At 37.7% G+C, this 17578-nt stretch overlaps 1 pseudogene; it reads left to right on the plus strand.

The window, feature by feature from the left end:
- Window positions 1-88: 88 nt before the first annotated feature.
- The window catches only part of LOC115831158, a 41610-nt pseudogene continuing 24120 nt past the window's right edge, over window positions 89-17578 (plus strand).

The following is a 17578-nucleotide window of genomic DNA, read 5'->3' on the forward strand; positions in this document are numbered from 1 at the left end:
AAAAACAACAGAATACTATATTTTTGTTTCTTTTATTTAGGTAAAATACCTGTTTTCTGACAAGACTAGGACTCTCACATAGACTGCCATGAACTACAAGAAGTATAGCATTGCCAGAATAACCTGTGGTAAGTGTGTTTATCACTTACCGAACATTTTACTTGCATTCTTTCTACAAAATGAGTTTATTTTTAGCTATTTAGTCAAATTATCTTGACTTTCTGATGTTTTGAAAGAATATTTATAATAGATTTAGGTATTTCATTAATATTGAATGTTTTTAAAACTAAATGCGTCCCCAAGGAAACTGAACAGTTAAAACATGATTTACTTTTGCAAATATTAACCTAATGAGAAATCCCAGGGAATCTGCACATTTGTGTTTTCTATCTAACCATTATTAATTTCTTAGTGTATGTTTTGATCGGACTTTTTTTAATATATGCTAGCAGATTTTTCTAAGCTTTCTTAAAACTGTCATTATAAAATATTTGTAATACTAAGGTCAATAATTTAATTTAGTATCATAGATCTAACTCATTAACTGTATTTATTTATTTATTATACTTTAAGTTGTAGGTTACATGTGTACAACGTGCAGGTTTGTTACATATGTATACATGTGCCATGTTGGTGTGCTGCACCCATTAACTCATCATTTACATTAGGTATATCTCCTAATGCTATCCCTCCCCCTCCTGCACCCCATGACAGGCCCTGGTGTGTGATGTTCTCCATCCTGTGTCCAAGTGTTCTCTTTGTTCAGTTCCCACCTATGAGTGAGAACATGAGGTGTTAGGTTTTTCTCTCCTTGCGATAGTTTGCTGAGAATGATGGTTTCCAGCTTCATCCATGTCCCTACAAAGGACATGAACTCATCCTTTTTTATGGCTGCATAGTATTTCATGGTGTATATGTGCCATAGTTTTTTAATCCAGTCTATCATGGATTAATCCAGTCTATCAACCCAAATGATGGACATTTGGGTTGGTTCCAAGTCTTTGCTACTGTGAATAGTGCTGCAGTAAACATACGTGTGCATGTGTCTTTATAGCAGCACGATTTATAATCCTTTGGGTATATACCCAGTAGTGGGATGGCTGGGTCAAATAGTATTTCCAGTTCTAGATCCTTGAGGAATCGCCACACCGTCTTCCACAATGGCTGAACTAGTTTGCAGTCCCACCAACAGTGTAAAAGTGTCCCTATTTCTCCACATCCTCTCCAGCACCTGCTGTTTCCTGACTTTTTAATGATTGCCATTCTAACTGATGTGAGATGGTATCTCATTGTGGTTTTGATTTGCATTTCTCTGATGGCCAGTGATGATGAGCATTTTTTCATGTGTCAGACTGTCTTTTGATCACAGTTTTGTGACCACTCTGTTTTCCCTCTCTCTGGCAGTCACTTCCCAGAATTGACAAGGAATTCATCCTCAGGTGATTTCTGCTAAGTAAATCCTAGCACTTCTTGACACTTTAGAAAAGGCTTTGGAATAATTTTATATTAGCATTTCTCACCTGCATATTTTTACATGTAAATACAAGTTGCATATACATTACTTTAAAAGAGAACCAGGATAAAATTTAAAGAAACATGGTTTCAGAAGTCCAATGGTAGTATAAGACGTCACAAAAAACAGACTGCTCTTGATTCAGTACTTCCTACTTACTCCCCAGATGCAGCCAACTTCAACAATTTTTACTTAAAAAAATCAATTTTTATATTTCAAAATAATATGTTTGTGTGTGTGACCTATCTCTCCCCATCCTGCCCCACTCTGGCTTTACCCCCTTTAGAAGCATTTAAAATTTTTTGCATATCCTTAGCAAATACTGTTGCAATTATGGGGTAGGCTTTTTTTTTTTCAATTTGTGCGTTTAATGAACCCCTAGTGGTACATGTCTGTTTTTCTTGTTAATTCTTGGGAATGTCTTTCTGTTGTTTCTATAATAATTTTCTTCCCCTCCAGCTTCCCTGTTTCTTCTGAATCTCTTGTTATCTTGTTAGATATTGAACCTCTTGAGTTGATCTAATTTTTGTCATCTTTGTCTCTCATTTTTTGTATTTTGTGTTTAATTTTCTGGTATCTAATTCACCTTGATTTTCTATCTTTCTGGCGACATTTTCATATGCTCTCACTTTTCAGCTGTCAAAAATGTTCTCTTGACCTTGCCCTTGCATTCTGTTTTCTCTGCCCACCTCTTTGATTCTCCCCATTGCCGTCTGGTGTTTTGGTTTCTTAATTTTATTTTATAGGCTTTCTTCAAAGGCCTGGTGATCATTTGCTGTGTGCTTATATATTTTTAGTTTTTCACTGGGCAAAATACATGTAACATAAAATGTATCATATTAACTATTTTAAGTGTACAATTCAGTTGCTTTAACTATATTCATAATGTTTTGCAATGATTTCCACCATTCTATTCTAGAACTTTTTCATGTGAAGCTCTGTACCTGTTAAACAGTAATTCCTAACTCCAGTCATCTTCCAGTCCCTGTTAACCACCATTCTACTTTCTGCCTCTATGACTTTGCCTATCTTAGGTACCTCAGATAAGTGGAATCATACTGAATTGTCTTTTTGTGTTTGGCTTATTACCCTTAGCATAAGGTATTCAAGGTTTCATTGTTCATCCACATTGTGGAATGTGTCAGAATCTCCTTCCTTTAAAAAGGAATAATATTCTAATAATATTCCATTGTGTGCATATATCACATTTGTTTATCTATTCATCTACCGGTGGGCATGGTGTTGCCTCCACCTTCCAGCTACTGTGAGTAATGCTGCTGTGAACATTGCTATACAAATATCTTTTTGGGTCCCTGCATTTAATTCTTGGGGCTATGTACCTCAAAATGGAATTACTGGGTCATATCATAATTCTGTGTTCAACTTTTTGAGGAACCACCATGCTGCTCTCTAGAGCAGACCACCACTTTACACTACTATTAGTAATGCACAAGGGTTTCATTTTCTCCTTATCCTTGTCAACACTTGTTATGTTCCATCTTTTGTTTGTTTGCATTATAATAGCCATTTTAATGGGTGTGAAGTTGTACCTCATTGTGGTCTTGCTTTCCATTTCCCTTATGACTTGTGATATTGTCTGCACATAGTTTAAGGTTTATACACTAACAAAGCTGATTACTAGCGGTGTGTGTGTATGGGGAACTGTGTGGCTGCCGAGTGGCTTCCCTGTGGGATGATCAGCCAGAACTCGCTATTGTATTAGGGGATCCCCAGACATCAGCATTTATAGGTCTTTTTAGTTTTTACGGGTACATAGTAGGTATACATATTTATGGGGTACATGAGATATTTTGATACAAACATGTAATGCATAATAATCACATCAGGGTAAATGGGATATCCATTATCTCAAACATTTATCATTTCTCTTTATTATAAACAATTCAGTTATACGCAGTTATTTTAAAATGTACAAAAAACTATTGCTGACTATAGTTACCCTGTTATGCTACCAATTAGTAGATCTTATTTATTCTAACTATATTTTGTACCTATTTACTATCCTCACTTCCCCCCACCAACTACATTTCCCAGCCTCAAGTAACAACCATTCTACTCTATCTTTGTGAGTTTGTTTTAATGTTTAGCTCCCCAAAATAAGTGTGAATGTGCAGTTTATCTTTCTGTGGCTGGCTTATTTCACTTAATATCCTCCAGCACCGTTCTGTGTTGTCACTAATGACAGAATCTCATTCTTTGTTATGGCTGAATAGTACTCCATTGTATATATGCACATTTTCTTTGTTCATTCATCTGTTGATGGACACTTAGGTTGCTTCCACATCTTGGATATTGTGAATAGTAATGCAGTAAACATAGGAGTGCAGCTATGTCTTTGATATATTGATTTTCTTTTTCATGTATATATCTAACAATGAGATTTCTGGATCCTATGGTAGCTCTATTTTTAGTTTTTTGAGGAACCTCCAAATTGTTCTCCATAGTGGTTGCACTAATTTACATTCCCACCAACAGTATGCAAGGGTTTGCTTTTTTTCCATATCCTCACCAGCATTTGTTATTGCCTGTCTTTTGAATAAAAGACATTTTAACTGGGATGAGATGATATTTCCTCATAGTTCTGATTTGCATTTCTCTGATAATCAGTGATGTTGATCACCTTTTCCTAAGTCTGTTAGCCTTTTGTATTTTTTCTTTTGAGAAATGTCTATTAAGATCTTTTGCCCATTTTAAAATCAGATTATTAGATTTTTCTCTATACAGTTGTTTGAGCTTTTTATATATTCTGGTTATTAATCCCTTATCAAATGGATAGTTTGGAAATATGTTTCCCCATTTTGTGGATTTTCTCTTTGTTGATTGTTTCTTCTGCTGTGCAGGAAGCTTTTTAACTTAATGGGATCCCATTTGTCCACTTTTGCTTTGGTTGTCTGTGCTTGTAGGGTATTGCTTAAGAAATCTTTTCCCAGTTTAATGTCCTGGAGAATTTCCCCAATGTTTTCTTGTAGTAGTTTCATAGTTTGAGGTCTTAGATTTAAGTCTTTAATTTGTTTTGGTTTGGTTTTTATATATGATGAGAGATAGGAGTCTTGTTTCATTCCTCTGCATATGGATATCCTGTTTTTGCAGTACTATTTATAGAAGAGATTGTCCATTCTCCAATTTATGTTCTTGGCACCTTTATTGAAAATGAGCTCACTGTAGATGGATGGATTTCTTTCGGATTCTTTATTGTGTTTCATTGGTCTCTGTGTCTGTTTTCATGCCAGTAGCATGTCATCTGGGTTACTATAGGTCTATGGTATAATTTGAAGTCAGGTAATCTGATCCTTCCAGTTTATTTCTTTATGCTCAGGATAGCTTTGGCTATTCTGGACCTTTTGTGGTTCCATATAGATTTTAGAATTATTCTATTTTTGTGAAGAATGTCATTGATATTTTGACAGGGGTTGCATTTAACCTGTAGCTTTCTTTGAGTTATATTGACATTTCAACAGTATTGATTCCTCCAGTCCATGAAGGTGGAATATCTTTCCATTTTTGGTGCCCTCTTCAATTTCTTGCACCAGTATTTTACAGTTTTCATTGTAGCAATCATTCATTTCTTTGATTAAGGTTATTCCTCATTTTATTTGTAGCTATTGTAAATGGGATTGCTTTCTTAGTTTTTTTCAAAATGTTTGATGTTCACATATAAAAACGCTACTGATTTTTTTATGTTGATTACGTATCCTGCAAATTTCTTGAATTTGTTTGTCAGTTCTAATAGTTTTTTGGAGTCTTTAGATGTTTCCAATTATAAGAGATTGTCTGCAAATAATTATAATTTGATTTATTTCCAATTTGGATGTGTTTTATTTCCTTCTCTTGTCTGATTGCTGTAGCTACGACTTCCAGTACTTCCAGAAAAAGCTCAATTAATACTGAATTAACAGTGGTGAAAGTGGGCATCTCTTGTTCTAGATCTTAGAGGAAAGGCTCTCATTTTTTTTACCATTCAGTAAGATACTACTTAATGGGTGTGTCTTATATGAGTTTTATTGTTTTGAGGTGTGTTTCTTCTATACCCTGTTTTTTAAGCATTTTTACAATAAAATGTTGAATTTTATCAAATGCTTTTACAGCATCAGTTGACATGATTATATAATTTTTGTCCTTCATTCTGTTGATACGATGATTTGCATATGTTGAACCATCCTTCTATTCCTGGGATAAATTCCACTTGGTCATTATCAATAATTTTTTAATATGTTGTGGAATTTGTTTTGCTTGTAAATTTTCTTGAGGATTTTTGCATAAATTTTCCTTAGGGATATTGACCTGTAGTTTTCTTTTTTAATGTGTCTTTGGTTTAAGTATCAGCCATTGAAATACTCCTCCCTCCTCTATTTTTTGGAATAGTTTGAGTTGGATTGGTATTAGTTCTTCTGTAAATATTCGGTAAAATACAGCAGTGAAGCTATTGCTTTTAGGATTTTCCTTGTTGGTACTTTTTATTAAGGCTTTGATCCCATTATTTGTTATTGGTTGGTTCAGGTTTTGAAGCTTTTCGTGGTTCAATCTTGGTAGGTTGTGTGTATCTAGGAATTTATGTATTTCCTTTAGGTTTTCGTGAGTCTTTTTGGTGAGCTGGTCAGCTTTCTTCTCATGAAAATAACTTAGTTTTCTGCTAAGGGCTACACATTTGACTGCAACTGTTATGGAAGCTGAATGGAAGCAGAGCGTTGATAATTGTGCCTGTCAGTGTATGTAGAACTCACTTTAAAACCCTATTTGGGGAGGATACTGTAGCCTATCCATATGTGTACCTGTGAGCCCCAGTGTCCCTGGGCTCAGGGCTACTGTGGTTTAATTTCTCTAAAAGATAAACCTTCCATTTATTTCTGCTAGTGGAAGGTTTAGTTGTCTGGCTGCATAGGATGAGGGAGGGTTCTTAAAGGTGGAGTGCTCCTCAAATGGACTGGCAACTTGATCTTCTGTCCTTCATAGTGAAGTTTCTGTATCATCTCATGTTATTTTCAAAAGCATTTTCCTACCCTTGCCTTTGCATTGGCTCCGCAGTCTTCCACCTTCCCTGTACCTCACAGTTACCTCATGTGCCTTACAGGTACCTTGTGCTGTAATTTCTTCAGGTTTCACAGGGTTATGTTAGGAGAACAGAAACAGAAGGAGGTAATCTAAGTAAACCTGTACCTATTAAATAAATCAAAAACTGATAATCTTCCAAAACAGAAAGCACTTGACCCAGATGGTTTCACTGGTGAATTTCATCATTTAAGGAAGAGGTGGAACCAACTGTCTGCAATCTCTTTCAGAAAATAAAAGTAGAAGGAACACTCCCTAATGCATTCTATAAGGCTAGCATAACCCTAATACCAAAAGCAGATAAAAACATTACAAGAAAGGAAAACGATAGACTAATATCCCTTATAAACAGAGAAGCAAAATTCTCAACAAAATATTGGCAAATTGATAGCTGGGTGTGGTGGCTCATGCCTGTAATCCCACCACTTTGGGAGGCTGAGGCGGGTGGATCACCTGAGGTCATGAGTTCAAGACCAGCCTGGCCAAGATGGTGAAACCCTGTCTCTATTAAAAATACAAAAAATAGCCAAGCGCAGTGGCGGATGCCTGTAATCCCAGCTACTTGAGAGGCTGAGGCAGGAGAATAACTTGAACCCGGGAGGCAGAGGTCGTAGTGAGCCAAGATCATACCACTGCACTCTAGCCTGGGTGACAGAGCAAGACTCCATCTCAAAAAAAAAAATATATCTCTCTCTATATATATAGATATGGGCAAATTGAATGAAATATTGTATAAAAAGAATTATAAATCACAAGAGAGATTTATTCCAGGTATGTGAAGCTAGTTCAACATTTGAAAATCAATAAATATAATCCATCATATCTAAGAAGAAAAATCACGTGGTCATATCAATAAATAAAGAAAAAGTATGTGATATCTAACACCCATTCATGATGAAAACTCTCAGCAAACTTGGAATAGAGGGGAATTTCCTTAACTTGATAAAGAATACATACAACAGCAACCCTGCAGCTAACATAATACTTCATGGTGAGAAGCTAGACGCCTTTCCCCTAAGATTTAAAACAAGGCAAGAATGTCACCCTCACTACTCCTATTTAATATCATACTGGAAGTTCTAGCAAATGTGATAAGAAAATAAAATGAAAGGTAAGAAGGGAGCAATATAGATGAGAAAGGAACAAATAAAACTGTTGTTGCTCACAGATGACATGATTGTCTATGCAGAAAATCTCAAAGAATCAACGTATACATCATCTCTTCATAATGAAATATATGAAATGTACTGTTTTTCCCTGGGTATTGGCTGGATTGTAAAATGCTTCTCCCACCTTCTTACCCCAGCCTTCTTCCTTGTAGGCTAGAGTTACTTGTTATTGGTAAATAGCCACTGTGGAGACTAAGGACCAAAGGAAACACAGAAAGAAATTTTACAGAAGAAAAACAGTGGGCCCAAAGCTGAAAAGAAAAAGAAGCGGCATCTGCAGGATCTCCAGCTAGGGGACGAAGAAGATGCCCGGAAGAGAAATCTCAAAGCTTTTGCAGTTCAGTCTGCTGTGGGGATGGCTTGATCCTTTCACAGGTATGTATAGCTGCAGTCTGATGCTTCTTCCATTGATTCTTTTTAAATAGTAGGAGCCTCTCACAGGTGACATTTGGATTCACAAGTTTAGTCACACTCCAAAGGACATGGAGATGCATGATGTGTGGCTTTTACTAAAATGTGAGAAGACTTCCCATAGAAGCTGCCTTGCCTCCAGCATCTGCACACTGGTTGGTGTTTCTTGCCCAAGATACAAGAATTTATAGAATTTGTTTATTCCTAAACTTTAAACTGTTTCTGTGGTGATAAGTGTGCTTTTTCCTTCTGGATATGTTTTACAAAGTTGTAATATAAACTACAAAAATTACAGTATGTAATGCTAACATAGCTTTAGTGAATCCTTGTGATGTGCCTAGCAGTGTACTTTAAACATTATTCAACTAAATACTTCCAGCAGCCTTACCAGAGTAGGAATCATTCTTGCCTTCATTTTATGGATAAGAAAACTGAGGTCAAGAAAACAAGTTACCTCCAATCATATAACCAGTAAGTAGGAGAGCCAAATTTAACTCCAGAGCCTCTGCTCTTACCTATTATGATGCACTGCCTCGGTATTTACCTTTTGTTTTTTAAAAAGCTATTAAGATCACTCATAAAACAGATTTAAGGAGTGTTTAATTTTCAACTCTCTGTACTGTTGAAGTCATCTTGTTACATCTTTATTGAACAGCAGTTATTTGGATGGGGGCCAGTAGTTAACAAATTAATAATTGACAAGTTAATTATATTTATATATTGTCTGTTGTACTCTCTATAAAATATACTAAAGTACTCATATCTATAAGTAAACTAAAAAAAGTCTACTTATAAGGTTGATACCTTTTACTCTATTTTGAAAATGAGTTTACTTTTTTTTTTTTTTTAATGAATAGGACTCAGGATTTGAAGACAAAAAAGCATCATATTCCAGTGGTTGATCAAACTCCACTAGAGCCACCACCAATAGTGATAGTGATGATGGGGCCTCCAAAAGTTGGAAAGAACACTTTGATATAATGCCTCATTCGGAACTTCACCCAGCAGAAGTTGACCAAGATCAGAGGCCCTGTGATGATCGTGTCAGGTAGGAGATGCCACCACAGACACAGAGTTGGCGTGGCTGTTGTCATCTGAGGAACATGCATGTGTTTCTTGTTTTCTTGAGTGGAACATGTTGAATTTTGTCATATCATGTTACCTCTCTTATACTTTTACTAAGTTAGCTATAACTTCAGAAAAGGGTAAGTTCCCAGAGATAAGGATGTGATACATATCTTATCCTGACTGCTCTATGGCTTTGCCAGGCATGTTCCTTGGAAGGGCCTAGCAGGCCTGGTCACTGTGAACACATCATTTAACAGACAGCATGTACCTCCTATGTGCCAGGTGCACGTGCTTGCCCTTATGAAGCCACATGCTCGTGGAAGTGTGCGTTTTCTCTTTTTCCTGTGAGAATTTGTCTACTTTGGGAGATGGCGACCTTTCCAAGTTTGAGGGAAAATGAAACAAACTTCCAGTGGTAGAATGGCAATGTACACTCTGAAATCTCTTGCTATTGCAATAATATAGTTGGATTCAGGCTTTTCTTTATCTTTGGAGCATCCATGTTTTCCTTTTGTTGAGACAGAGTCTTACTCTGGCACAGGCTGGAATGCAGTGGCGTGATTAGTTCACTGCAGCCTCAACTTCCCAGGCTCAAGCAATCCTCCTACTTTAGCCTCCTGAGTATGGCTAATTTTTCTTTTTTTTCTTTCTTTTTTTTTTTCTGTAGAGATGGGGTTTCCCCATGTGGCACAGGGTGGTCTCAAAACTCCTGGGCTCAAGGGATCCATCTGCCTTGGCCTCCCAAGGTGCTGGGACTACAGGCATGAGCCACTGTGCCCAGCCCATATTTTCTTGACTGTTTTCTTTTTACCTTAATTTAGAAATAATTATTGTTATGAATATTCTGTTGCATAATATTTGAGGATGTTTTTAGCTATAGTGGGAATATGGGAAGTTTTGATAGAGGCGAAGACATTGGCCTGCAGCTGAACAGCAGGATCATGGTTATCATGGAGCCTGTCCAGTCAGAATTTTCCCTGTTTGAGCACTTGTATTCATCTGGGTAGACTTTTGATATTATTTAAATTTAGAACACAGCAAGAAAAACAGGATGGAATTTATTTTATTTTACCAGTTTTTGCCTATAAAAATGAACTTCTGGCACACTCTTGTATATGGTGTTTTACTGGATGCAGTTAAAAAATGAAAGTTAGTGTTGGGGCTTAGAGTTTTTTCAGGGTCTTTTTAAAGTAAAATTTTTATCTTTTCACTTATAGGTAAAAAACACAGACTCACCATTATTGAATGCGGGTGCGACATTAACATGATGATCTATCTGGCTAAAGTAGCAGATCTGGTAAGTCAGCAGGGGCAGCCTGGGCTGCTGGTGGAGACTTACAGCATTGTGATAGGTTATTTACCCCGTGATGAAGGGAATAGAGTTTTATGATTATTAAAGAAATCATGGTCTTCATCAGAGATACAGTAGATGTGACTGAATTGATGATGACAATAATAATAGTAATAAATGTTGTTATATTAATAATACAAATGGAATGTGCACAGTGAAATGTATTCCAAAATCTAAAAGCAAATCACCTTTAATGAACACAGCTAATAAGAGCACATTAACATGCATACATATATACGTACAAATATATCATAGTAAGCACCATTTCTTCTTGGACCCTTCCTGGCACTGTGCTAACTACTTTCTACAAACTTAGCTTACATAAACCCTTGATATACCCTTGAGGTGAGTAGGTATTATCTGTAGTTTACATAAGATGAAATAGAACCTCCCAGCAGTTAAGTAACTTGTGTGAAGATGGGACCCTTGTTCCTGATAGTTCTAGAACCTTCATCCTTAATGATAATGCTAAAGTAAGTACATGAATTGCCTGAAGAAGTGGTCAGAGTTTATCATAGAAAATCTAGATAGTACTCAGTGTGTGGAAAATGTACACACTCTTGCATTTATGGAAATGATAATGTTCACTATTTCTGATAGTCTATTATTTTTTAAATTAGTAAAAATAAAATACAAATTTGCAAAAAAAAAAAAAAAAAAATAGTCCGGGCACTGTGGCTCACAGCTGTAATCCCAGCACTTTGGCAGGCCAAGTAGGCGGATCACCTGAGGTCGGGAGTTCAAGACCAGCCTGACCAACATGGAGAAACCCCGTCTACTAAAAATACAAAATTGGCCAGGCGAGGTGGCGCATGCCTGTAATCCCAGCTACTTAGGAGGCTGAGGCAGGAGAATTGCTTGAACCTGGGAGGCAGAGATTATGGTGAGCCGAGATTCCGCTATTGCACTCCAGCCTGGGCAATAAGAGCAAAACTCCGTCAAAAAAAAAAAAAATTAGCAAAAAAATAAGCCATCTTGATTAGGAAGTGTGGGGTGACAGATACCTTATTTTTTTTCATTTTTATATATTTTTTGTTTTGTTTTGTTTTTATTGGAGACGGGGTTTCACCATGTTGGCCAGGCTGGTCTTGAACTCCTGACCTCAGGTGATCTGCCCACCTCAGCCTCCCAATGTGCTAGGATTACAGGCCTGAGCCACTGCTCCTGGCCTTTTATCTAGTATTTTCTAGAGCTACAGTTTTTATACTTTGGCCCAGGAAGACCCCTAAAATATAAAGTGAAAAGTAATACAGATTTTAAAGTTGTGCCATTGTAATGTCAGAAAACTAAATAACCTCAAATTTTGAATCTGTAATGCTACTATTAGTAAAAATAAGTGTTATTATTAATATAAAGTTGTGTATAAATCTTGTGTACTTGAAATAGTTCATAGAAGTCATTTGTTTCTCTTTTAAGTGTAGCAAGTTTCTAATTTTAAAGACATACATATTAAGAGATGCCTTTACTTTTTTATTTTTAATTATTATGGATACATAATAGTTATACATATTTATGGGGTACACGTGGTATTTTGATAGAAGCATAAAATGTGTGATCATCAAATCAGGGTAATTAGGATATCCATCACTTCAAACATTGATCATTTCCTTGTTTTAGGAACATTTCAATTTCATTCTTTTAGTTATTCTGAATTATATAATAAATTATAGTCACCCTAGTGTGCTGTTGGACACTAGAATTTATTCTCTCTAACTGTATTTTTGTACCTGTTAACCTTTCCCTCTTTGTCCCTCCCTCCCTGCTCCCCTTCCCAGCCTCTTAACCATCATTGAGAGAGATGCCTATGTAAGTCTTTTTAAGATTTTCAAAAGGAGCACACACATTTAGTAAAGCACTCTAGCTACTGCAGGATACACACAATGCTCATTTTCTTATTCCTTGCTCTAACCGCTGGTCTCTCAGATCCCTGCAGAGCAGTATCCTCCTAGATACATATAAACCCACATGCCACCCTTTAAAAACACAAATGGTAGCTTATTTTACACACTGTTCTGTGCTTTGCTTTTTTTGTGTAATATATCTTGAAGGTATATAATCAGTAAGTACTGTAGCTCTGCCTCCTTCTTTTTAATATAATATTCCATTCTGTGGATGCACCATAATTTATTTAGCCTAGCTTATGTTGATTGCTCTGCTCTGGGTTGTCAAAGCCTCCTGAGTACAGCAAAGGCACAAACTATGTGGATTTGGGTGTGTACATGCGTGTGTGGATTATAGGAGTAATACTGGCTTAGATGACAAAGATTGGCAGCTGAGGGACTGTTTGCTCCCTGTTTTTCCTGACCCTACAACCAGCTGCTTGCCCCTTGGCACTCTGTGGCATCAGATGTGGTGTGAGGATATTCCACCTGTTCTTTGAGCTGGTCCAGTGTTGCTGGAAAGCTCTGCTTGCTGCCTTGGTCCGCAGTGGCAGCTGTGCTTTCCTACAAGCCCACCTTCATACATTCTGTGGTTTCAGATTATGGATGTTTCCTAGTTTAATCAAAGATGGGCATTTCTGTTTCCATTTTTTGTTATTTTTAGTTATCTACGGAAAGATAGGAACAGAAATGTCTTTAATATTAAACCTAGAAGTTTCCAGGAATCAATTCTGAAATTATTTTGCATCTTTGAAGTGTCTTAAAATTATAGAAATTGGTCTTATCTGCTTATATTTTCTTATAGAGTACCATTCATCGTAATCTTACTGTTTTTTGACTTAATTCTAAACTGGTAGCTATTTAAAATAAAATTCTGAGCTATTGAGTTATATAAATTACCATATAAGATAGAGGTGTACACTGCATACTTCCCAGCAAAAAACAGATTGGTTTTTTTTTTCTATGAGGAGATTGAAACAAGAGGTTGATTTTCTGTACATATTTAATATATTTCATTGATTATCACTTTCTTCCCATTCTTTGGATGTCAGAGACCTATTATTTGGCTTAAAAATATCTTACAGAAAACTTCATTCCTTTAAATTAGGATTTCTTAGGTAAGGGCCAGGTTAGACCCAGCTTTTTCTGAGTTACTTCTCATGCATTAGAATTCTTAAAATGGAAGTTTATATCCTAGTGGGCCTTGTCTTATGGTTGCCTTTTAGAGCAAGTCAGAGGGTGGTGGTTTCTCTGGGTGATGCCTGTGTAGTCATTTGATTTAGTCTGGAGAGGGACTTTTCTGTCGAGGGCCAGATAGTAGATATTTTTGGCTTTGTGGATCATATCTTCTGCAGCTACTTAGCTCTACAGTTGTAGTGCACAGGCAGCCATAGAAAATATGTAAATGAATTAATGTGGCTATGTTCCAATAAAACTTTAGTTACAAACACAGGTGATGGGCTGGATTTGGCCCATGGGCCAGTTGCCAACCCCTAGTGTAGGTGGTCTGTTTTGGTAGTTTCTTTGAGAAATGATGTGTTCTGCTTTTAAGTACTGATGCTTATAGATGCCAGCTTTGGGTTCGAAATGGAAACCTTTGAGTTTCTCAACATTGGTCAAGTACATGGCTTTCCTAAAATTATGAGAGTTCTCACTCACCTCTACTCCTTCAAGCATAATAGGCAACTGAAGAAGACAAAGAAGCAGTTAAAACACAGGTTCTGGACAGAAGTTTACCTGGTAGGAAGAGAAATAATTGTTAGATACTAACAGTATAATCCTTTAAAAACAGACTAAAGAGGCCAGGCACAGTGGCTCATGTCTGTAATCCTAGCACTTTGGGAAGTGGAGGCGAGCGGATTGCTTGAGGCCAGGAGTTTCGAGCTCAGGGCAATATGGCCAAACCCCGTCTCTAATAAAAATGCAAAAATTAGTCGGGTGTGGTGGCGGTGCATGTAATCCCAGCTACTCTGGAGGCTGAGATGTGAGAATTACTTGAACCTGCGAGGCAGAGGGTGTAGGGAGCTGAGATTGTGCCACTGCACTCCAGCCTGGGTGACAGAGTGAGACTCCGTCTCAAAAAACAAACAAACAAAAAACTGAAGAGACATTACTTAATGTCTCTCTAGGATTTGCCTCCTGAATTCCCTTTGTGTATGTGTTCACAGTCCCTGACCTCCTGAATTCCCTTTGTGTATGTGTTCCCAGTCTCTGGAAGGTTTCCCTCAAGAGAGTGGTTATTCTGGGCCTCTTGGTGTATCTCATTTGTCTCTGTACCTGCTGCACCAGGCAGTGTCTGGCTGTTTTGGGGTCGGGACTTAATAGAGTACATCAGAAGTTTCTCCCAGTTACAGGACCAGGCACTGCCCCTTCCTTTCCATACTGCTGTGGTCCATCAGCCACAGAACCGTTTCTGTGCTCAGAGGCCTCACCTCCCTCTCCTCACCATACTCAGATGGATGTCCCTGCTCGGCTACAGAGCAGTCTGCCTCTGTGGGGTTCTAATAAGTCCTGAAGGAATCCATCAAGGCTCTGGAAGCCTCAGGACAGTGGCTTTGCTGGAAGTCTCCCTTCTTAGGATTGCTTCTTGTTTGGAGCTTTTATTTTGTTGCAGTATTGACGAGAATTTAATTGAAATTTAATTTTTAATATTCCTTTAATGTTTAGGTTGCCAAGCTGTTCTGCCTCTCTGGAATGGTGCATGGAGAATATCAAAACCAAGAAATCCACAATCTGGGCTGTTATATTACAGTTATGAAGTTTAGGCTTCTCACATGGCAAACTTCTCATCCTTATATCCTGGCAGACAGGTAAAGAGTGATTGTAAACTTTTTATTCCTGGACCATATATTTCAAAGCTAAAAAGGCCAGAAAAAGAACAGTGGTAGGATTTATTTTGTGCCTGTTTGAATAGTGGGGGTAGAAGTGTAGTTGATAATGTCTACTTATATCATTGCTCAAAGATGCTGCGCCTTTGGGAGTAAATTAATTATGAGATGTTTAGGAAAGTGGGAGGACTTGGGAGCATTTAAGGCTACAGAATGTGGCCCCATCCTATGTTCAGCCTCAGTTTTCAATGATGCTGCCTTCGTGCCCAGATGCTTGAGTCCTTTGTGTGTGCCTTGAGTTTCCTTCCTTTGTGCTCTTCTTTGTGCTGTGGTTTTCTCAGCCTGGAATACCCTTTTTCCACCTGCCAGAATCCAAGCCACAGTAAAAATCCCAGAGCACAGGCTCACCCTCTTCCAGAAAGGGATTTTCTGAATATGTTCTTCACTCATCCCTGACCCCAGGTGGACGTCATCTCCCTGTCTGGTGTCTTACGGAATGAATGTCACTTTCAGCCTAGAGACACAGTTGTGTGCCTGCCCCTTTTCCTCTGCTGGATAGTGAATGGTGCTTCCTTATTTCTGCATTTTCTAGTTTTCTAGATGACGTGCTTAGTGGACAAGAGTGTGATGAGTCATTGACACATGAAAGGAGGTATAGGAACTTTGGCATTCATTTCTGCTGTATGATTGAGTTTCTTTTTCTTTATTTTATTATTATAGTTTAGATTTTAGGGTACATGTGCACAATGTGCAGGTTTGTTACATATGTATCCATGTGCCATGTTGTTTTGCTGCACCCATTAACTCGTCATTTAGCATTAGGTATATCTCTTAATGCTGTCCCTCCCCCCTCCCCCCACCCCACAACAGTCCCCGGAGTGTGATGTTCCCCTTCCTGTGTCCATGAGTTCTCATTGTTCAATCCCCACCTATGAGTGAGAACATGCGGTGTTTGGTTTTTTGTCCTTGCTATGGTTTACTGAGAATGATGTTTTCCAGTTTCATCCATGTCCCTACAAAGGACATGAACTCATCATTTTTTATGGCTGCATAGTATTCCATGGTGTATATGTACCACATTTTCTTAATCCAGTCTATCGTTGTTGGGCACTTGAGTTGGTTCCAAGTCTTTGCTATTGTGAATAGTGCCGCAATAAACATATGTGTGCATGTGTCTTTATAGCAGCATGATTTATAGTCCTTTGGGTATATACCCAGTAATGGGATGGCTGGGTCAAGTGGTATTTCTAGTTCTAGGTCCCTGAGGAATTGCCACACTGACTTCCACAATGGTTGAACTAGTTTACAGTCCCACCAACAGTGTAAAAGTGTTCCTATTTCTCCACATCCTCTCCAGCACCTGTTGTTTCCTGACTTTTTAATGATGGCCATTCTAACTGGTGTGAGATGGTATCTCATTGTGGTTTTGATTTGCATTTCTCTGATGGCCAGTGATGATGAGCATTTTTTCATGTGTTTTTTGGCTGCATAAATGTCTTCTTTTGAGAAGTGTCTGTTCATGTCCTTCGCCCACTTTTTGATGGGGTTGTTTGTTTTTTTCTTGTAAATTTGTTTGAGTTCATTGTAGATTCTGGATATTAGCCCTTTGTCAGATGAGTATGTTGCAAAAATTTTCTCCCATTCTGTAGGTTGCCTGTTCACTCTGATGGTAGTTTCTTTTGCTGTGCAGAAGCTCTTTAGTTTAATTAAATCTGAGTTTATTTTTCTAGGATGGAAGATTTGATAAACCCAGAGGATATCCGAACAAAATGTGACTGGTAGGTGTCACTTTATGGTTATTTAAGAGGAGCACACTTGAAAAATAAAAGCCAAATTCACGTGCCAGGTATTCTCTTGTTGTAGAACATACTAGAATTACACATAGGATTTTTGGGATGGCTTCATTTCTCAGGAAAACTGAAAAATGACCAAACAAGGGAAGATGGCCTTGCTGGAGGTTTTAAAAGTAAGCCAGCTATGTGTAGGTCTGTAAAGGTGTTACTGAATCCCCTCTTCTCTGACCTTTTGTCTTGTAGCTAGAGAAGCACTGTTCCAGTGTGGCACAATGTCCTTCTTTAGGGTCATAGTTTAAGCCCTTGGACTGTGCATCTTTTTTTTGTTGTTGTTGTTGTCATTATTGGTGACTGACCCCATGAGTCATGCTCTTTACAAAGCATGCATTTGGATGTTTCTTTCTTTTTATTATTATTATACTTTAAGTTCTAGGGTACATGTGCACAATGTGCAGGTTTGTTACATATGTATACATGTGCCGTGTTGGTGTGCTGCAC

Source organism: Nomascus leucogenys, chromosome 18 (genome assembly GCF_006542625.1).
Source record: "Nomascus leucogenys isolate Asia chromosome 18, Asia_NLE_v1, whole genome shotgun sequence".
Lineage (NCBI taxonomy): Eukaryota > Metazoa > Chordata > Mammalia > Primates > Hylobatidae > Nomascus > Nomascus leucogenys.